We start from the raw sequence: 16,168 nt of genomic DNA on the forward strand, positions 1-16,168 counted from the left end.
TACTTGGGTATGAAATAAGAGTATAAACATACATCTTGCATCTCGTGAAAACTTTGTTTGTAAGATAATAGTTCCCTCATCAACCCAGGGCCTGGCTTCTCTAAACTGCCATATCGTTGTCTCCTGCAACAGAAGTCCAAATGGATCACGATTTTTCAGATTTGTGTACTTTATCACAAGACATTAAGAGGAGCATCGAGTGATTCTGCTAAAGCCACACAGTTACATTTTCTTTTACTTTACCAGACTATTGCTCCTATCAGAATTCATGTCTTATTTTTGGTATATAAATGTTACTCTACCCTACAAAGTAGGCATTTCTTTATTAAAGCAAACGTTAGCTTAATACATGTATTTCTTTCCTATTAAAAAAATCCAAAAATACATTTAAAAATATATGTGTTACAATTGTTTATTTATGCAAAGAATTATAAACAGATCGAGCTTTACTGCAAAAAAAAGTTCTGATGTTAAATTTCGCAGTTGGTCTTTTTAGTTTTTTTTCCCAACCATTGGTTCTATCGTACCCCAAAAATGGATCTCTCATTTTACATGGGCTTTGATCAGAGAAGCAATGGCTCTCCCACTAGCAACTCTTAAATAGCCAAGATTAATTACAAAGACATAAATTCGAAAGTAGCAAGACAACTCTTTTGACTTCTTCGAAGTGTTGCCAAAGAAAGTACAAGATTTTCATCCTATACATTTTTTTCCTTCATTGATAATAAGGTGTTTCCTGTTTTGTTAACTCAATACTTCTGTTGTAAAGAATAAGAATCATACACTAGACAACTCAGAGGTTATCACTTAAAAGATTTCCAGACTTTCTCTTAATAGAAACATGTTTTAGGACAACAGTTTTAAAAATTATGACTAATGAATAAATACGTTCAGAATGTTATTTATTTCTATTTATTTACTTATGTTTACATATCAAACATCACAACTTACTACCAAATGCTGGTGTCCTCCTTTGCCATGTTTTTGATGAGATGCGTTAGATAGGAAGAACACAGCAGTAAATGCAGGAGATACTTCCCAAATTGCCTGATGAGATAACTAAGTTGAATAATCAAGGAACTCAAAAAAAAAAAAAAAAAACAAACAAACAGAAAAAAAACCCATCTCAACTTTGTTCCACACCTGAGGCAGCCACATCAAATGGGGCTTGTCAGTGCGTGGGGCACAGGAGTGGGTTTGAGATAAGCTACAGAAGGTGGTGGCTGTGGTGAAAATGGTACAGGATATGGAGCCAGGAAGACTGGGCTCCAAATCTTGACTCTACCTCACTGGCCATCTGCCTTCTGAGCCTCAGTTTACTCACCTGGAAAACCATCATCTTAACCCCAATGTCACAGAGTCCCGGGGAGCATTCTAATATACAGTAGATGCTCCATAACTAGCGGTCTTATGATGGGGATAATTTTGGTATATTTGCATACAGATATAATTAGACAGTGCTTGTAGTGTATGGATATTTAAAAGGCATGTTAGCAATCCTTCACAAGGTTGCTACATGGGTTGAGGGAAGGCTGACACATTCTCTTGTTCCATAAAACTTTCTGTGGTACCTACTCCAAATCACACTGGAGAGACCATCACTCTCTGGGCATACTCAACAGATTATCATTGATAATGAAGAGTAGAGTGCTCGACTAGATGTAGGGAGACCTGTGATTTAGTCCTGACTCCATCTTGGAAGGGCTCTATGACCTTGGCTCAGTTGCCTCCTCTCTCAGGACCTCAGTTTCCTAGTTTTAAGATGAGGAAGTCATCTGGAAATCTTTTAGTTCTAAAACTGTATTAGGTATTCAGATCTCTGATTTTCTGACTCAGGCAGAGGTTCAAAGGGAAGAAAACCTGTAGACGTGACCAAGGTGTTGGGAGAGATTGACCCTTCATCTTGTGTCTGAAAAGGTGTGATAGTGACCTGATTTTTACATGCTCTCTTAACAGCTAAAGTTAAAGTAGATCAGGTCAAGTTCCTTTCCTTGTGACCAAGAATGACAGGGAAATGTTGAAAATGTTTCTCTAGTCTTAGCAATAGAGGTATACTACATGCAGTGTACAATTTTGTCTGTTCACAGTCCTAACCAAGGCCTTACATACGGGCTGGGATTTGGGGTATAGTCTGTGGTCATGGATCCACAGAGGTCACCAATCACACACAGCCCCAAATATCTTTGGTAAGTGCATTCTTGCTGTGGTGGATCCCTTCCTATAACTGGACCAGAAAATAAATCCAAGTTTAAACTATTCCTCTTTTCAAGCTAACCAACCATGGAATTGTCTACCTTGGGAGTCAGAGAGATCCCAGCCTAGAGCTATCAAAGAAGGAGTTCAACAAAGAAGGAGTTCAGTGGACACTTTGTTAGGCATGTTATGTTGGAGACTCAAGTATGGAGTGATCTCTAAAGAACCTGAACTCCAGACTTTATGACTCTTCTGGTGCTGTTCCCTCTTACCAGGCTGATTCTGAGCTGATTCTGGGTTTTACCTTTATATCAAAAAAGAGAGAGAAATGAGTTGTTCAAACCTGTTGAGGAAGAGGAAAAAACCAACTCTGCACATGAGCTAGTTGAGTCTTCTAATGCTAAAGGCACCAGTATTCCAGGATTCTGAGCCATGGGGTTCTGGGTAACAAAGGTCAACTAAATATGGATGACGGCATTGTGAAAAAAAAGTTCAGCTGAGGTGACTGACATGCCCAAACCTGGACCTGGCAAACAGGAGGGAGCAAGATCACCTTGCCAGTATTTGTTATGGTACCTGACAATTACCTGCCTGCTTACTTCTCACTGGATCCTCTGAGAATTCAGAGACCCAGGTTGTACCTAGCTCAGTGCCCATCGCTCGAAGCATTGTTCTATAATTTAATCCGGTCCTTCTCATTTTGGCATACCGCCTGCTCCAGCTCAGAAGTTAAAAGGTTGCACTTCCTTAAAATTTAGTATTTCCCAACTGAACCTGCATCAATCAACCGATTAGTACAATTATACATGTACTGCTCAAGACTAAACACCAGCTAACGATCGCTAGCTTTGTCTTACACCAGGATGGTCTCTCTTGATCCAGCTGGGAACTGACCACTTGAAAGGAGGCACATGGGAAGATCTGAAATGCAACTGGGAGAACACCGTGTCAAGCTGTCATAGTCGTTCGAGGGACAACCTTGGCAGCGTCTGGCCAGATCTGGTAAGTTGGAGGAATTTTGAACTGCGGGGTATGCATAGTGAGACAAGATTTAAAGAATGGCATAGTAAAGGAGCTAGTGAGGAGGTTTCCCACCTTAACTCTCTTGCTGGGCACCCACACCGCCTCACTTCTCTGATTCCCACTACTCGCCGGGGGTTTGTGTTGATTTGCTGGCTGGGTTAAGGAGTAGTGCTATCCAACACTGGTAGACATAGCAGCTTGGTGTGTGTGGATCTGAAGGGTTAAGAATGTTTTCCGGAGAAAACCCTGGCTTTAGAGAGAAGAACCCAAGGCCTCGGGCGAGGTAGGCCCATCCCTAGAAGGATTGTACCTGAAAGGCCGGGTCCATGCTTTTGTTATTGCAGGGCAGGGTGTTAAGGCCTGGCTCATCCCAGCATTCTCTCTAAAGAACCACAAATGGGTGGTTACGCCATTAGTTGGAAAGCAAGGCTCATGTTTCTCCTCCTGTCTGCTCCTGTCTGAGATTGCTGTGACCTTCTTTGTTTGAAGAAAACTATTTGGCTCTACACTAATATAAGTCTCGTTAACCATGCTCCTTCCAAAGAGTACAGTCCTAGCTTTCTCTTTCTGCCCTCTCTCCTCTTCCCTCACCTCTGTCTTCCTTGCGGTTGTTTAGGTAATGGTACATGTTCAAGCAGGGGATTTGAATGTTTAACGTGGTCACCAGAGAAGCCCACACATAAGGGTTTTGAGTCTGTTCGTGAAAGAAGGGGAAGTGATCCTGGCCATTGGGTGGGTGGTGACATCAAAGAGAAGCCTGTGCTGTTCCCTACAGTGTGGCTGGGATTTTTCACTCCAAGAAGAGGATTAAACAAGAGAGCTTTCCAGGAAAAGAGTGATGTTTCTTTTTTTGCTTCTTCTCCCTTCTTTTCCAAATCCATTCAGAAATATAAGCGTTTGATACCCAGAGACCAATTTCATTACGTAGAGAGGTCTAATGCTATTATTGAAAGCTAACACGAAAACCACACTTAATGAAAATAGCAATATCCAAATATTTTTTTAATGTTTGTTTGTCTGCTTGTTTGTTTGGAGCGAGCATGTACACAAGGGATGTGGGGACAAGCAGAGATGGAAGGAAAAAGTCTCAAGCAGACTCCTTGCTATCAGTGCAGAGCCCAACCTGGGGCTCAATCCCACGAAACCATGAGATCATGACCTGAGCTGAAGTCAAGAGTCAGATGCTTAACTGACTGAGCCCCCGGGTGCCCCAATATCCAAACATTTTCGTATCCACTGTGTTGATCCTATGAACAACACGGTAGGGTTTAAGAGGACAAGTATGGACAATATCCCGGTTTTTCATGGAGAAAATCAAGGTCAGAAACGGAAATTCCTTCCTTGCCCAGGGTCATACACCTGATAGACAAGCACCCAAACAGAATCATTTTTCTGACTTCAGGCTCATCATGGTTTTTTTCCTTTTTTTTTTTTTTTTTTTTTTTTTGTACACCTTGCTGCCTCTTCCCACACAAGAATCTTTTAAGATTAAGTCTTTAGACTCGAGAGTTGGGTTTATGGTGTTACTCAAAGGACTAAGAAAATGAAACTTTGAGAAGATTATACTCTCATCTTTCTTTCTCTGCACAGTGTCTGAATATCAAGGAAAAGGATTATTTGTTAAGGCTGCTTTGAAAAATCGCTGGCCCACGATTACTTGACTAATGCCAGTAGTAAAATCCTGTATATCAAAACCACACTCTCTTTTTGTTTTTTCTTGGCTCATTACTTGTCTTAGCTGAATGGCCAGCTATGTGTGAGTTGACTGGTAGGAAAGTTTTCTGGGAGCAATGACTGGCTAGGAGGTTTCTGTTGAGATCCAGGTAGTAACTTTAGACAAGTGCATATCTGTTATCAATGAGAAGGTGAGATATGGAACACACAATAAGCCTCTTGGCTCTTCCCATAAGCTTTGTCCAGCAGAGTCTAGACTGATGACCACCTGGATCGCCTCTGGAATCCTGGGAGAAGAAATAGTGACCGCTGATCAGAAGCTAGGTCTACTACTGTTGAAAGTCCAGGATCTTAAAGAAAACCAACCAATTTGTTGTTTTCTAGTTCCTACCAAAAAGACTGAGATTTGAGGACCCCCTCTTCCCCTCTCTCCTCCTCTCTCACTCATTATTAGCATCATAAAATCAACCATGGATGAGACCTCAGAGAGATCAAGATATGGTGGAAGGCATACTTGTCTGGGATTGTGAAGTCTCTGCTTCTCTCCAGGCTCTGTGTGGTCTCAGATGAGTGATTTGACTTTGTGAGTGTCAGCACCTCCATCTCTCAAAAGGGGAGTTGAACTGCATGGTCTGTGACACTTCCAGGCCTGACATTCTAGGATTCTCTCTAGACCATCAGATTCTGGTCTAAACCTGCTTAACCAAGAATGTCAAAGGATGCCCAAGCTTCTTGTCTTTAATTTGCCTCTCTCTTGGCAGGATGATGCAAGCAGGGGAGTTGCCCCTCTTCCCCATGGTATTGAGGGGTCTCACTGCGATCACCTAGCATCCAACCCAATCCTTCCCTCTGCCAATGACCTTGAGCAGTGGCAAATGAAACACGCAGACACAACAGGGAACCCTTGATATGGAGGGCTCTTATTTTAGAGAGGAGAAAAGCGAGACGAGGAGTATAAGACCCAGTCAGTCCCTGAGATGGGCCAGGACTCCAGCCCAGTTGAGTGCCTGTTCCATAGCACTACCATGCTGGAGATGGAGATGATAGATAGATAGATAGATAGATAGATAGATAGATAGATATTCAAGCTCTCACTTGGTAATACCTTTTGTTCATGACTCTCAGAGTCCAGAGTCCAGAGGACTGAGTTTACTAACTCAAATCCGGTGATTATCTACCTTGTGTTCTTATTCTATGTCTATTCTAACTCCTTCCACCTTGTTTTTTAGTGGGCGGGGGGAGGGGGGCAGGGAAAGCTATCAGGTAAAGTAAGAAAGAAATGAGCAATAGACATTAACAAATAATTTCTGATTTGAATTATCAGTGTAGTGTACAAAATCAGAAAGCAAATAAGTGAAGGTAAAAATAAAACCTCTCGTGATCCCTCGTTCAGCAATATCCACTGTGAACATTTTGGTGAGTTTCCTTCCAGTCCTTTTTTGTATACATATGCGAGTATATTCACTATCAATATTTTTTCATTGGTATTTCAAAGGGGTTTTAGGACTTACCACTTTACACCTTTGGTCTTCTATCTGTTGTATACAATCTCATTCCTATAATTCCATATCATTGTGGTGGTTATCCTTCCTAGTTGAACCCTGATTGATAGAGTATGTTGTTGAAACTCCTAACACATATCAGGCCTGAATTTTGGAACTGGCTCCAAAAAGGAATTTTGAGGCATTTGGCAGTATGTTCCAAAACAGCTCCAGGGTTTTTTAAAAGTCACCCATTGACTATCACATTTAACATTGATTAAACATCAGTTATGCATGTCAGACATTGTGCTAAGTGATTTACAGATACTATGTTACTCAATCCTAACTCCCCGGGGATAAGTAGATTATTGTTTCCATATTACAGATGAGGAACGTGGGGCTTAGGGAAGGTACATCGCTCAAAGTTGCAGAGCTAATAAATGGTAGAGTCATGCTTCAAACCCAGGCAGTTGGTTCCAGAGTCCATACTCTGGGCTCAACGTTAAATTACTCACTAACACACCAAGCTGGAGAGGACTCACCTGTTGGCAGGGGGGCAGGGTCTTGGGGCAGCCACTTACACTGTGCGTAAACATAACCTGGCGAGATGAGCTCCGCTGAGGAAGGCAGCAGATGTGCTGGAGTGAGCACTGGACTCGGAGTCAAACAGACATGGGCTCCAATCCTACTCTTCCAACATGCCAGCTATGTGACCCTGGGCACGTCACTGTCCAGTCTGAGCATCAGTGTTCTTTCTCCTCTACGAAAGGGAGATAATAGTATTAGTCTTAAAGGTTGTGTCGAGGATTAAGAATGACAACACGTAAAAGCGCCTGGTGTGTTTCCAGGCAAATAGCAAACGCTAGTAGAATTTAAGAGAGTCTGAATCTGAGCAGAAAGTTTCAAGTTGAGACCTGGTTCTTAGTCTCAGAGCAAACACACTTGCCGTGTGATTTTGAGCAAAGATCCTGGGGCCTTTCTAGGCCCAAGTTCCTCATCTAAGAGGTGGCTGGACTAGATGATCTCTATGACCCTGTCTAGAAGCTGGGCCTTCACTGGTCTTTAGAGGAAGGAATGTGGCACACGGTGTCTTCCTTTCTCGTATCAGTCGCAAATGAGGCCGAGGTTCTCTGAGTACAATGGGCTTCTCGGCCCCTCTGCCCTGTTCTCGACCAGAGCCAGGCACTTGGAGCTTTGTGACATGTCTGAGACCTGACGAAAGTCACAAATATTTCTTAGAAAGAAGGGGTGGGGTGGCGACTGCTTTTACTAGCCCTTCTAGGGAAGGAGGGCCACAGCTTTATAATGTTCTGAATGACGAGAGAAAATAACTCCTTGACTTGCTCCAAGGAATACAGCTGGGAAATCACAAAGCCGGACGATTCCTTGGGTTTCTTACACTGAATCATACAACGATTCAGTGTAAGACAACCACTTGGGTTTTCACTGGCGGGCTCCTAGAAGCTAAGCCCTGTGGGGAGTAGAGAACTGACAGTCTCACGCTAAAGATGCCTCTCGTCGGCCTCCATGAAGGAAACATAAACCAAGAGTTGAAGAGCGTAGACAAGTCTTGTTAGGATCCCACAGAAAGGATAACTGAGGGTTTTTTCCCCCATTTCCCTCACCATGCCTCATTCATCTCTCCTCCTCTCCCAGATCTCTAACTGAGGAGGGTCCCAAGGCTCAGCCATCGGACTTCTTGTTCTGCACTCACTTCCCTGGGGTTCTTATTCAGTTCCACAGTTTTAATAAAATCTTACCGCTGACAACTCGTGGATTTCTATCTCTGGCTTAGATTTCTCTCTGGGACTCCAGACTCAGGAATCCAGCTCCTGACCAGACCCCATCTTCTGACTGTCTATTTGGCTGCTCTAACTGAACCATCCAAATTCGAGTTCCTCATGTGCCCCGAACTCCTTCAAATCTGCTCCACCTGTGGTCTTTCCCTTTTCGGTAAATAACGATTCCATCTGTTATAGTTGTTCAGACCAAAAAAAAAAAAAAAAAAAAAAAAAAAAATGAAGCCGGGCTTGCTTCCTTTTTCTCCACAACCCACAAACTACCAGAAAATTATATACAGAATATTACATACAGAATATTCCTCACCATTTCCTAGTCCAAGCCGTCATCACCTCCCTCCAAGGTTATTATAATAGTTCCCTAAATGGTCTCTATGTTCCTATCTTGCCCGTCGGCACAGAGAGGCTAGAGGGATTCTGTGACAATAAACTCGGGATCCTGCCCAAGCCGTCAATGGTTTTCCATCTCCTCCAGGGGAATAGAAAGAGCTTCCAGTGCCCAATGGGGTGTATATGACATATTCCCCTTTCCTCTCTGTCCTCTGTCAGTGCCCTGCCCTCCTTCGCTCTGTTCTAGTGGCATCTTCAGGGGCAGCCTCCTTGCTGTTCCTCACACAACGGGCATGCACTGGCTCGTGGCCTTGGTGCCTACAGTTCCCACTGCCTGGTACCTCTTACCCCAGATAGCCAAATAGTTCTCTCCTTCACCTCTCGTCAGTCTTTGGTGTAAGCTATCTGGTGGCACCTTCCCCAGCACCCCATCTCACACTGCACCCTGCTGCCTCTCTGCCCTGCTTTCCCCCCTTTGTAGTATTTATTATCACCAAAGCCATTTCGTACTTACTATCCAGGGTATTGTCTGTTTCTCCCTGCTAGAAGGAAACTCCAAAGGACAGTGGAGCACACTGATGGGCGTTCAGTAAATATTGGTTGAAGAAATGGGTGGGGTGGTTGGCCAAAGGCTTTATGGAGAAGCCCAAGTTTGAGTGACCCTCTGAATCACAGGAGGATCTGAGTGACCAGAGGCTGAGAAAGGAGTGCTCAGGATGGAGGGACACTGGGCAGAGGCCAAGTGGGGTCTTCATGGGATGGATAGGGTCGGACTAACTGACTTACTCTTCATCAGCCTTTACTTACCTGGTTTTATTTCTTCCAGAGCACCTAGCGTCTCTCTTCAAGTAGGTAGCAAAAATCCCATGGCTGCTTGATATAATAGAAAGCTCATGGATGGAATTCAGAGCCATAGCCCTAAGTCTAGAAGTGTGACCCGGGACTAGGTGCTTGACCTCTCTAACCCTCTGCTTGTTCATCTGTCAAAGAGGGAAAACAACACGGACTTGGGTTCTCATGGGGCTGTTGTAAAGATCAAATGAGGTAACGGGTGAGAAAGTGCTTCACACTTCGAAAGCTGGACCGTGTAGTGGGGATTAGTGAAACGCAAGTGTGTGTCACTGAAATAGTCACTCTGACTCTCATATAGATTATCTAACTCAGTGGCAAGGAAAGGAGGGGAGGGAGTTCCAACCTGGTGACTAATTCAAGATACACTTCATCTGGGCTTTTGAATACAGGAGGGGCATGGGAGGAGGGATTGGAAGATGTGCCTTCCTGAGGACATGGCTAGTATCCAAATGAAGTGTTATTTGTTCCCCGTGCACCAGGTTCTGGAGATTACTTCTCCTTTCATCCTTACGTACATTTGTGAGTCGGGTGTTATTACCGCCTTCTTTAGACATAAGAAAGCCGAGGTTCCGAGAGGTCAAGTAACTTGCCCAGGGTCACACAGGTATTTGTGTTAGGGTCCAAAGAAACCAGCTTTGTTCTAAGAGTCTCTGTGTCCTGTCCATAAACTGCCTTTTCAGAGACCTTGTTGCAATGAATTGAGCAGCTGACAGTGCTGCCTGAGTGGCCCGAATTTGGGCAAGGAAATAAATAAAACATTCGGGAGCCCACACAGATTAACAGGCTCTAAGCTATTAAACATAAAAAAGGTGAAAAGGAAGGTCCATGTGCCAAGCAAGTGTGAATCCAAACCCTTTTTTAGGGCACTGGCTTGTGCTGTGAGTGGTTTTGTCACAGCAGCACATGGTAACAATTTAGAAGAAACCTGGATTTTGAGCTAAACTTCCAGTAAGAGCATAAGAATAATATAGCTGGGGAACAATGCCTACTGGTCTTCCTAAACATCAGATTTTTTTTTTTTAATGGGGTGGGGCGCCTGGGTGGCTCAATCCCTTAGGAATCCGATTTCGGCTTCGGTCATGAGCTCTAGGCTCATGAATTCGAGCCCCACATCGGGTTCTGTGCTGACAGCTCAGAGCCTGGAACCTGCTTCTGATTCTGTCTCCATCTCTCTCCGCTCCTCACCCACTTGTGTTCTGTCTGTCTGTCTCTCTCTCTCAAGAATGAATGAATAGGGGCGCCTGGGTGGCGCAGTCGGTTAAGCGTCCGACTTCAGCCAGGTCACGATCTTGCAGTCCGTGAGTTCGAGCCCCGCGTCAGGCTCTGGGCTGATGGCTCAGAGCCTGGAGCCTGTTTCCGATTCTGTGTCTCCCTCTCTCTCTGCCCCTCCCCCGTTCATACTCTGTCTCTCTCTGTCCCAAAAATAAATAAACGTTGAAAAAAAAATTAAAAAAAAAAAGAATGAATAAATAAATAAAAATGTAAAAACATAAAAGTAAATTAAAAACATTAAAAAAAACCAGTGGCATAAGCAATGGCACGACTTTGGGGATGATTAGCATCCTAGTCTAGGTTTTATTTAGTTGTTTGCTTGTTTGTTCGTTAGAGTATAGGGGACACATAGAGTATAGTATTGCGTAACTAATGTTACATTCGTTTCAGGTGTAGGACACAGCGATTGGACAAGTCTACACTATAAGTGTGCTATGCTCACTACACGTGTGGCTACCATCTGTCACCAGACAGGGTTCTTATAGTACCACTGGCTGTATTCCCTATGCTGCATTTTTCATCCCCATGACTTATTTCGTAACTGGAAGTCTGTATCGCCATTCCCCTTCACCCATTTTGCCCATCCCCCTACCTCCTCCCGTCTGGCAACCATCAGTTTCTTCTCTGTATTTATGGGTCTGTTCCTGTGTTTTGTTTGCTTCTTCATGTGTTTTGATTTTAGGTTTCACGTATAAGTGAAGTCATAGGGTATTGGATTTTCTCTGTCTGACTTAGCATAATGCCCTCTAGGTCTGTACCCATGTTGCAGAGTTATTCCATTGTGTGTGTGTGTGTGTGTGTGTGTACATATACATACACACACACACACACACACATATATATATATATATATATATCACATCTCCTTTATCTAGTCATCTATCAGTGGATACTTGGACTGCTTCCATATCTTGATTATTGTAAATAATGCTGCAATAAACATAGGGGTGCCCGTATCTTTTCAAGTTGGTGTTTTCATCTTCATGACATGTTTGTTTGTTTGTTTCATTTTTAAACATGCAATGTAATTAACAAACAGTGTTATATATTAGTTTCAGGTGTGCAAAAGAATGATTCAACAATTCTGTACAGTACACAGTGCTCATCATGATAAGCGTATTCTTAATCCCCTTCTCCTATTTTACCCACCCCCCACCCCCCCTCCTCTCTGGTAACCATCAGTTTGTTCTCTAGAGGTAAGGGTCTGGTTTTTTTCTGTTTGTCTCTTTTTTTCTTTGTTTATTTGTTTGGTTTCTTAAATTCCAAATATGAGTGAGATCATATGGTATTTGTCTTTCTCTCGCTGACTTATTTCACTTAGCATTATGTCTTCTAGATCCATCCATGTTATTGCAAATGTCAAGATTTCATTCTTTTTATGGCTGAGTAATATCCCATTATCTATCTATCTATCTATAAATCTTTAGAATTAAGCTTTGAGGAACCTCCATACTGTTTTCTTCCATCATGGCTGCACCACTTTTCATTCCCACCAATAGTGCATAAGTGTGCTTTTTTCTCCACATCCTTGCCAACACCTATTATGTTTTGTCTTTTTGACTCTAGCCGTCCTGACAGATGCGATTTCATTGTAGTTTTGAATTACATTTCCCTGAATATGAATGGTGTTGAGCATCTTTTCATGTGCCTGTGGCCATCTGTATGTCTTCTTTGGAAAGATGTCTATACAAATCCTCTGCCCATTTTTTAATTGGATTCTTTGGGTTTGGGGTTGTTGAATTGTATAGGTTCTTCATATATTTTGGATATTAATCCCATATCAGATATATTTTCTCTCATTCAGTAGGTTGTATTTCCATTTTGTTGATGGTTTCCTTCGCTGTTCAAAAGCTTTTTTAGTTTTCCTGTAATCCCAATAATTTATTTCTGCTTTTGTTCCCTTGCTTAAGGAGACATCTGAAAAATGTTGCCAAAAACGGATGTCAAAGTGATTACGGCCTATGTTTTTTTTCTAGGAGTTTTATGGTCTCCTTCTCACATAGGTCTTTAATTCCTTTTGAGTTTATTTTGGTTATGGTGTAAGAAAGTGGTCCATTTTCATTCTTTTGCATGTAGCTCTTCAGTTTTCCCAACACCATTTATTGAAGAGACTCTTCTCCATTGTGTATTCTTGCCTCCTTTATTGTAGATTAATTGACCATACAAGGACGGGTTGATTTCTCCCAGACTAGATTCTAACTGGTGACATTTTGCAGCAACTCACTTGTTGTCTGTCACATAGTGGGGTTTAATCAACATTCACTGAAGATATGCAGGTATCTCTCTATATATGTATGTATAACGTGTGTGGTAACGGGTATGGTTTTTGGTAATTATGTATGTAAATTTATTGGGATCAATGGTGGTATACAGGTGGATGGATACTGGGCCGATTGGTTGGAGTAATGCAAAAAAAAAAGAAAAAAGAAAAAGAAAAAGAAAAAACCCCCACCTATAACGGTGTATAGGATGCTGACAGAATACTTCTTTAAAAATTTGTGTACCAGAGGGGCGCCTGGGTGGTTCAGTTGGTTAAGCGTCCACTCTTGGTCTTGACTCAGGTCATGGTCTCATGGTTCTTGAGTTCGAGCTTTACGTCAGACTGTCATCCAGTGCACTTAGCCATTGTAGACTGCAAAATCGAGCTGCATAAAGGAGGCTTACACTGTGATTCATAGACCTACTTAAACAACAAAAACAAAACCAAAAACAACCCCTTCTCTAGCCACCACTGTTCTTGGTAGGTGCTATGGAAACCCTGAAAAGCGTGTCTTTGCAAAGAAGCAGAAAACTTGGTGAGATGGTGTCAGGTCAAGAGCATGGGCTTTGGATTTAACTCAACCAGGACTTGAATCCCCCTCATCCGTTTATTAGCTCTATGATCTCAGGGAGGCTATTTCCATTCGGGACCTCTGGCTCTTGATTTAGGAGATGAAGGCACCTGCCCATGTCTCCTGTCAGTAGGAAATAAAATTACATTTAGGGGGCTCAGCAGAGTAGCTAGCTCACAGCGGTTGTCAGTAACTCCCTCCTTCCCGCACCGGCAAACTCTCCATCAGCCTCGAACCTGACACCCTTGGGCAAAGACACTTACTGCCTTCTCCCTTCCCGTCCTCTACCCCACTTAGGTGTTGGGTCAGATGATCTCTAAGGTTCTGTTAAACGATATTAACTGTTTAGTTCTATTTTTTACCGTACAGCTGGGATAGCAGGAGAGTGCATGATACACAGCCTACATTCTACACATTTTATATTAATGAGCCACTCACTGAGCTTTATTACATAGAATCCTCAAGAGAATACCTGGAGGGGACGGTTGCTGTCCCTTTTTACAAGTGAGCAAACCAAGGCAAGAGGCATAGAGAGAAATCGTACTAGGACTCCGGTAGCCACTTGCAGAGAAGACTCTTTGGAAAGGTTTGACAACAGCAAAACAACAAAGCCCTTTATTATAACCCCAGCCTTGAAAGTGGAAATTTCCCAATTTTCACTCCATCCATTCTCCTTCTTCTTGCACTGAAAGCATCAGTCATCTTCCCTCTCTTCTTTGCTGTCCCTTTTAAATACTGCCATTCTAGGCTGAGATCATGACCCTCCTAAGAGCCTTCATCAAACCCCGGGAGGCAACAGGGCTGAACACAGAGACTTCCATACCTGGTGCTCGGACAGCACATGCACAAACAAAGCTGATGCCTGGGAATCCAGCCTCTGCTGCCTCAGGCTGTGGCGCTGGCTATGAATTTTTGCTGGCTTTCGACTAAGTGTCTTTCTTTGGCATTTGACATACTTGTCAATGGATCCCTGGTAAAGCCGGTCTCTTTCTCTAGCCACTGATTTATATTCCCCCCAGAGGGGCTAGATTATGCCCTATACGGTGGGCATGCAGCGAGCTGGAGACGGCCAGTCCAGTCCCAGATTACATCGAGCCTGTCAGGAATTGCACTGAATTGCTGACCAGCCTGGAGTGTCTGGTCAGCCTTGTTCCCAGCCTTTCCCTCCTAGACGCACAAAGCCCAGTTTCAACCAATTCTTAATAATGCAATTAAATTTTTGGAAACCAAAGCTGAGTTTCATATTTAAATGTTGACTTTCAGCACGCAAGAAAGGTTGGCCAAATGCAGGAGTGACTGGAAGGTTTTGGCAAAGAGATTAATTGGGATTTTCCATTCTCAGCGAAGCTGCGTGTGTTAATGCACAGGTAATACTCTGTCCTCAGGGGTTCCCAGGGACCAAAGAGTAGGCAAAGCATGAAACTGAAAACCAACATGCCTCATAGGAAATCACTAGTGTTCTCGAAAAAGAAAAAAAAAGTCAAGTAGAGGCTGCATTGAACTGTTTCCTCTTTTGAAATGTAACAACACCTACCTCTCAGGGCTGTTGTGGGAATGAAATTAGCACATATATGAACAGGCTAGCAAGGGCCTTGCTCAGAGTAGGAGCAATGAACATATTTACTTGCTAATAATTCAACCCAGGAAAAGGCACTTGTCTGAGGTTAAATGACCAGGTTTTGAACCTTAAGCTCCAGCTAACTAGCCCAGCTGGTGTCTTCCCACTCTGGGTTCCAATTGACTCGTCTTTCTAATTAGAATAATAATCGTGGCTTCACAGGGTCATGACTAAAAGCACATTAAGGAATGGCGGAAAAAGTTCTTTGCAAACTAGACAGCTTTCTAGACAGAGCATACGGCCAAGGTCAAAGACTTAAAATCGCTGGGGTTGAAATCCCAACTCTGTTGTTTGTGAGCTGTTCGAGCGGCAGTAAGTTACCTAACCTTTCTGTGCTTCAGCGTCCTGTCCGTAAAGTGGGGATGAAAATACCACTCATTTCATATGGTTGTTGTAAGGATTAAATACGTTCACAAGTGTAAAGTACTTAAAAGAGCACGTACTAAGTACCATATATATGTTAGCTGTTAATTATTTCAAAGCTATGCTTATTAATTTGATGTTTATTTCAAGAATACGTTCATTCTTTTACCTTCTTCTGTTACTGTGTTCAAAGTCAACCCCTCCAAGAAACTTTCCTAGATCTCTTGGCTTGAAGCAATCACCCGAAATATTCCCATATTCACCCAAAATGTACCAGTTGTAGCTCGGTGATAGCCATTGTCTTTGCTTATGTGTTCGTTGATATCTCTCGCCTGCGCTAGCCCTAGAGCCCTGAGTGACAGAGGTTTCCTCTTGTACCTCTGTACGCATGGTCGATGCCCATTAAATATTCACTGAATCGGGTGGAAGGAATGCAAATACATACACATGAATGAACCTAAATATACTGGACAATAGCTAATATCAACCTCTGCGTAACTGCATTTTAAAGACTGAACACAACGGCAACCTTTAGCACCATACCTGATACAGAGTATGCGCTCAGTAAATATCTTTACTTGGAAGGATGGAAAGGTAACTAAACGTATATTGAGTCCAATGAAAGGCTTCAATTTATTGAGTCCCTCTTACTGAAAACATGTATCAGATGGGTAAGCCACTTGTCCTAGGTGCCAGGGCCGGCTCAAGATAGCAAGGAGAAGAAAAGTAGCT

General features: G+C 42.9%; 1 protein-coding gene across 1 annotated transcript in view; it reads left to right on the forward strand.

Moving 5' to 3' along the window:
• Positions 1-3,051: 3,051 nt before the first annotated feature.
• The window catches only part of BCL6 (BCL6 transcription repressor), a 52,281-nt gene continuing 39,164 nt past the window's right edge, over positions 3,052-16,168 (forward strand). The window contains exon 1 of the mRNA XM_045037156.1: positions 3,052-3,195. The gene's annotated coding sequence lies outside the window, so the exon portion shown is untranslated. The remainder of the gene's footprint in view (positions 3,196-16,168) is intronic.

This window comes from Felis catus, chromosome C2 (assembly GCF_018350175.1).
Source record: "Felis catus isolate Fca126 chromosome C2, F.catus_Fca126_mat1.0, whole genome shotgun sequence".
NCBI classification, from domain to species: Eukaryota; Metazoa; Chordata; class Mammalia; order Carnivora; family Felidae; genus Felis; species Felis catus.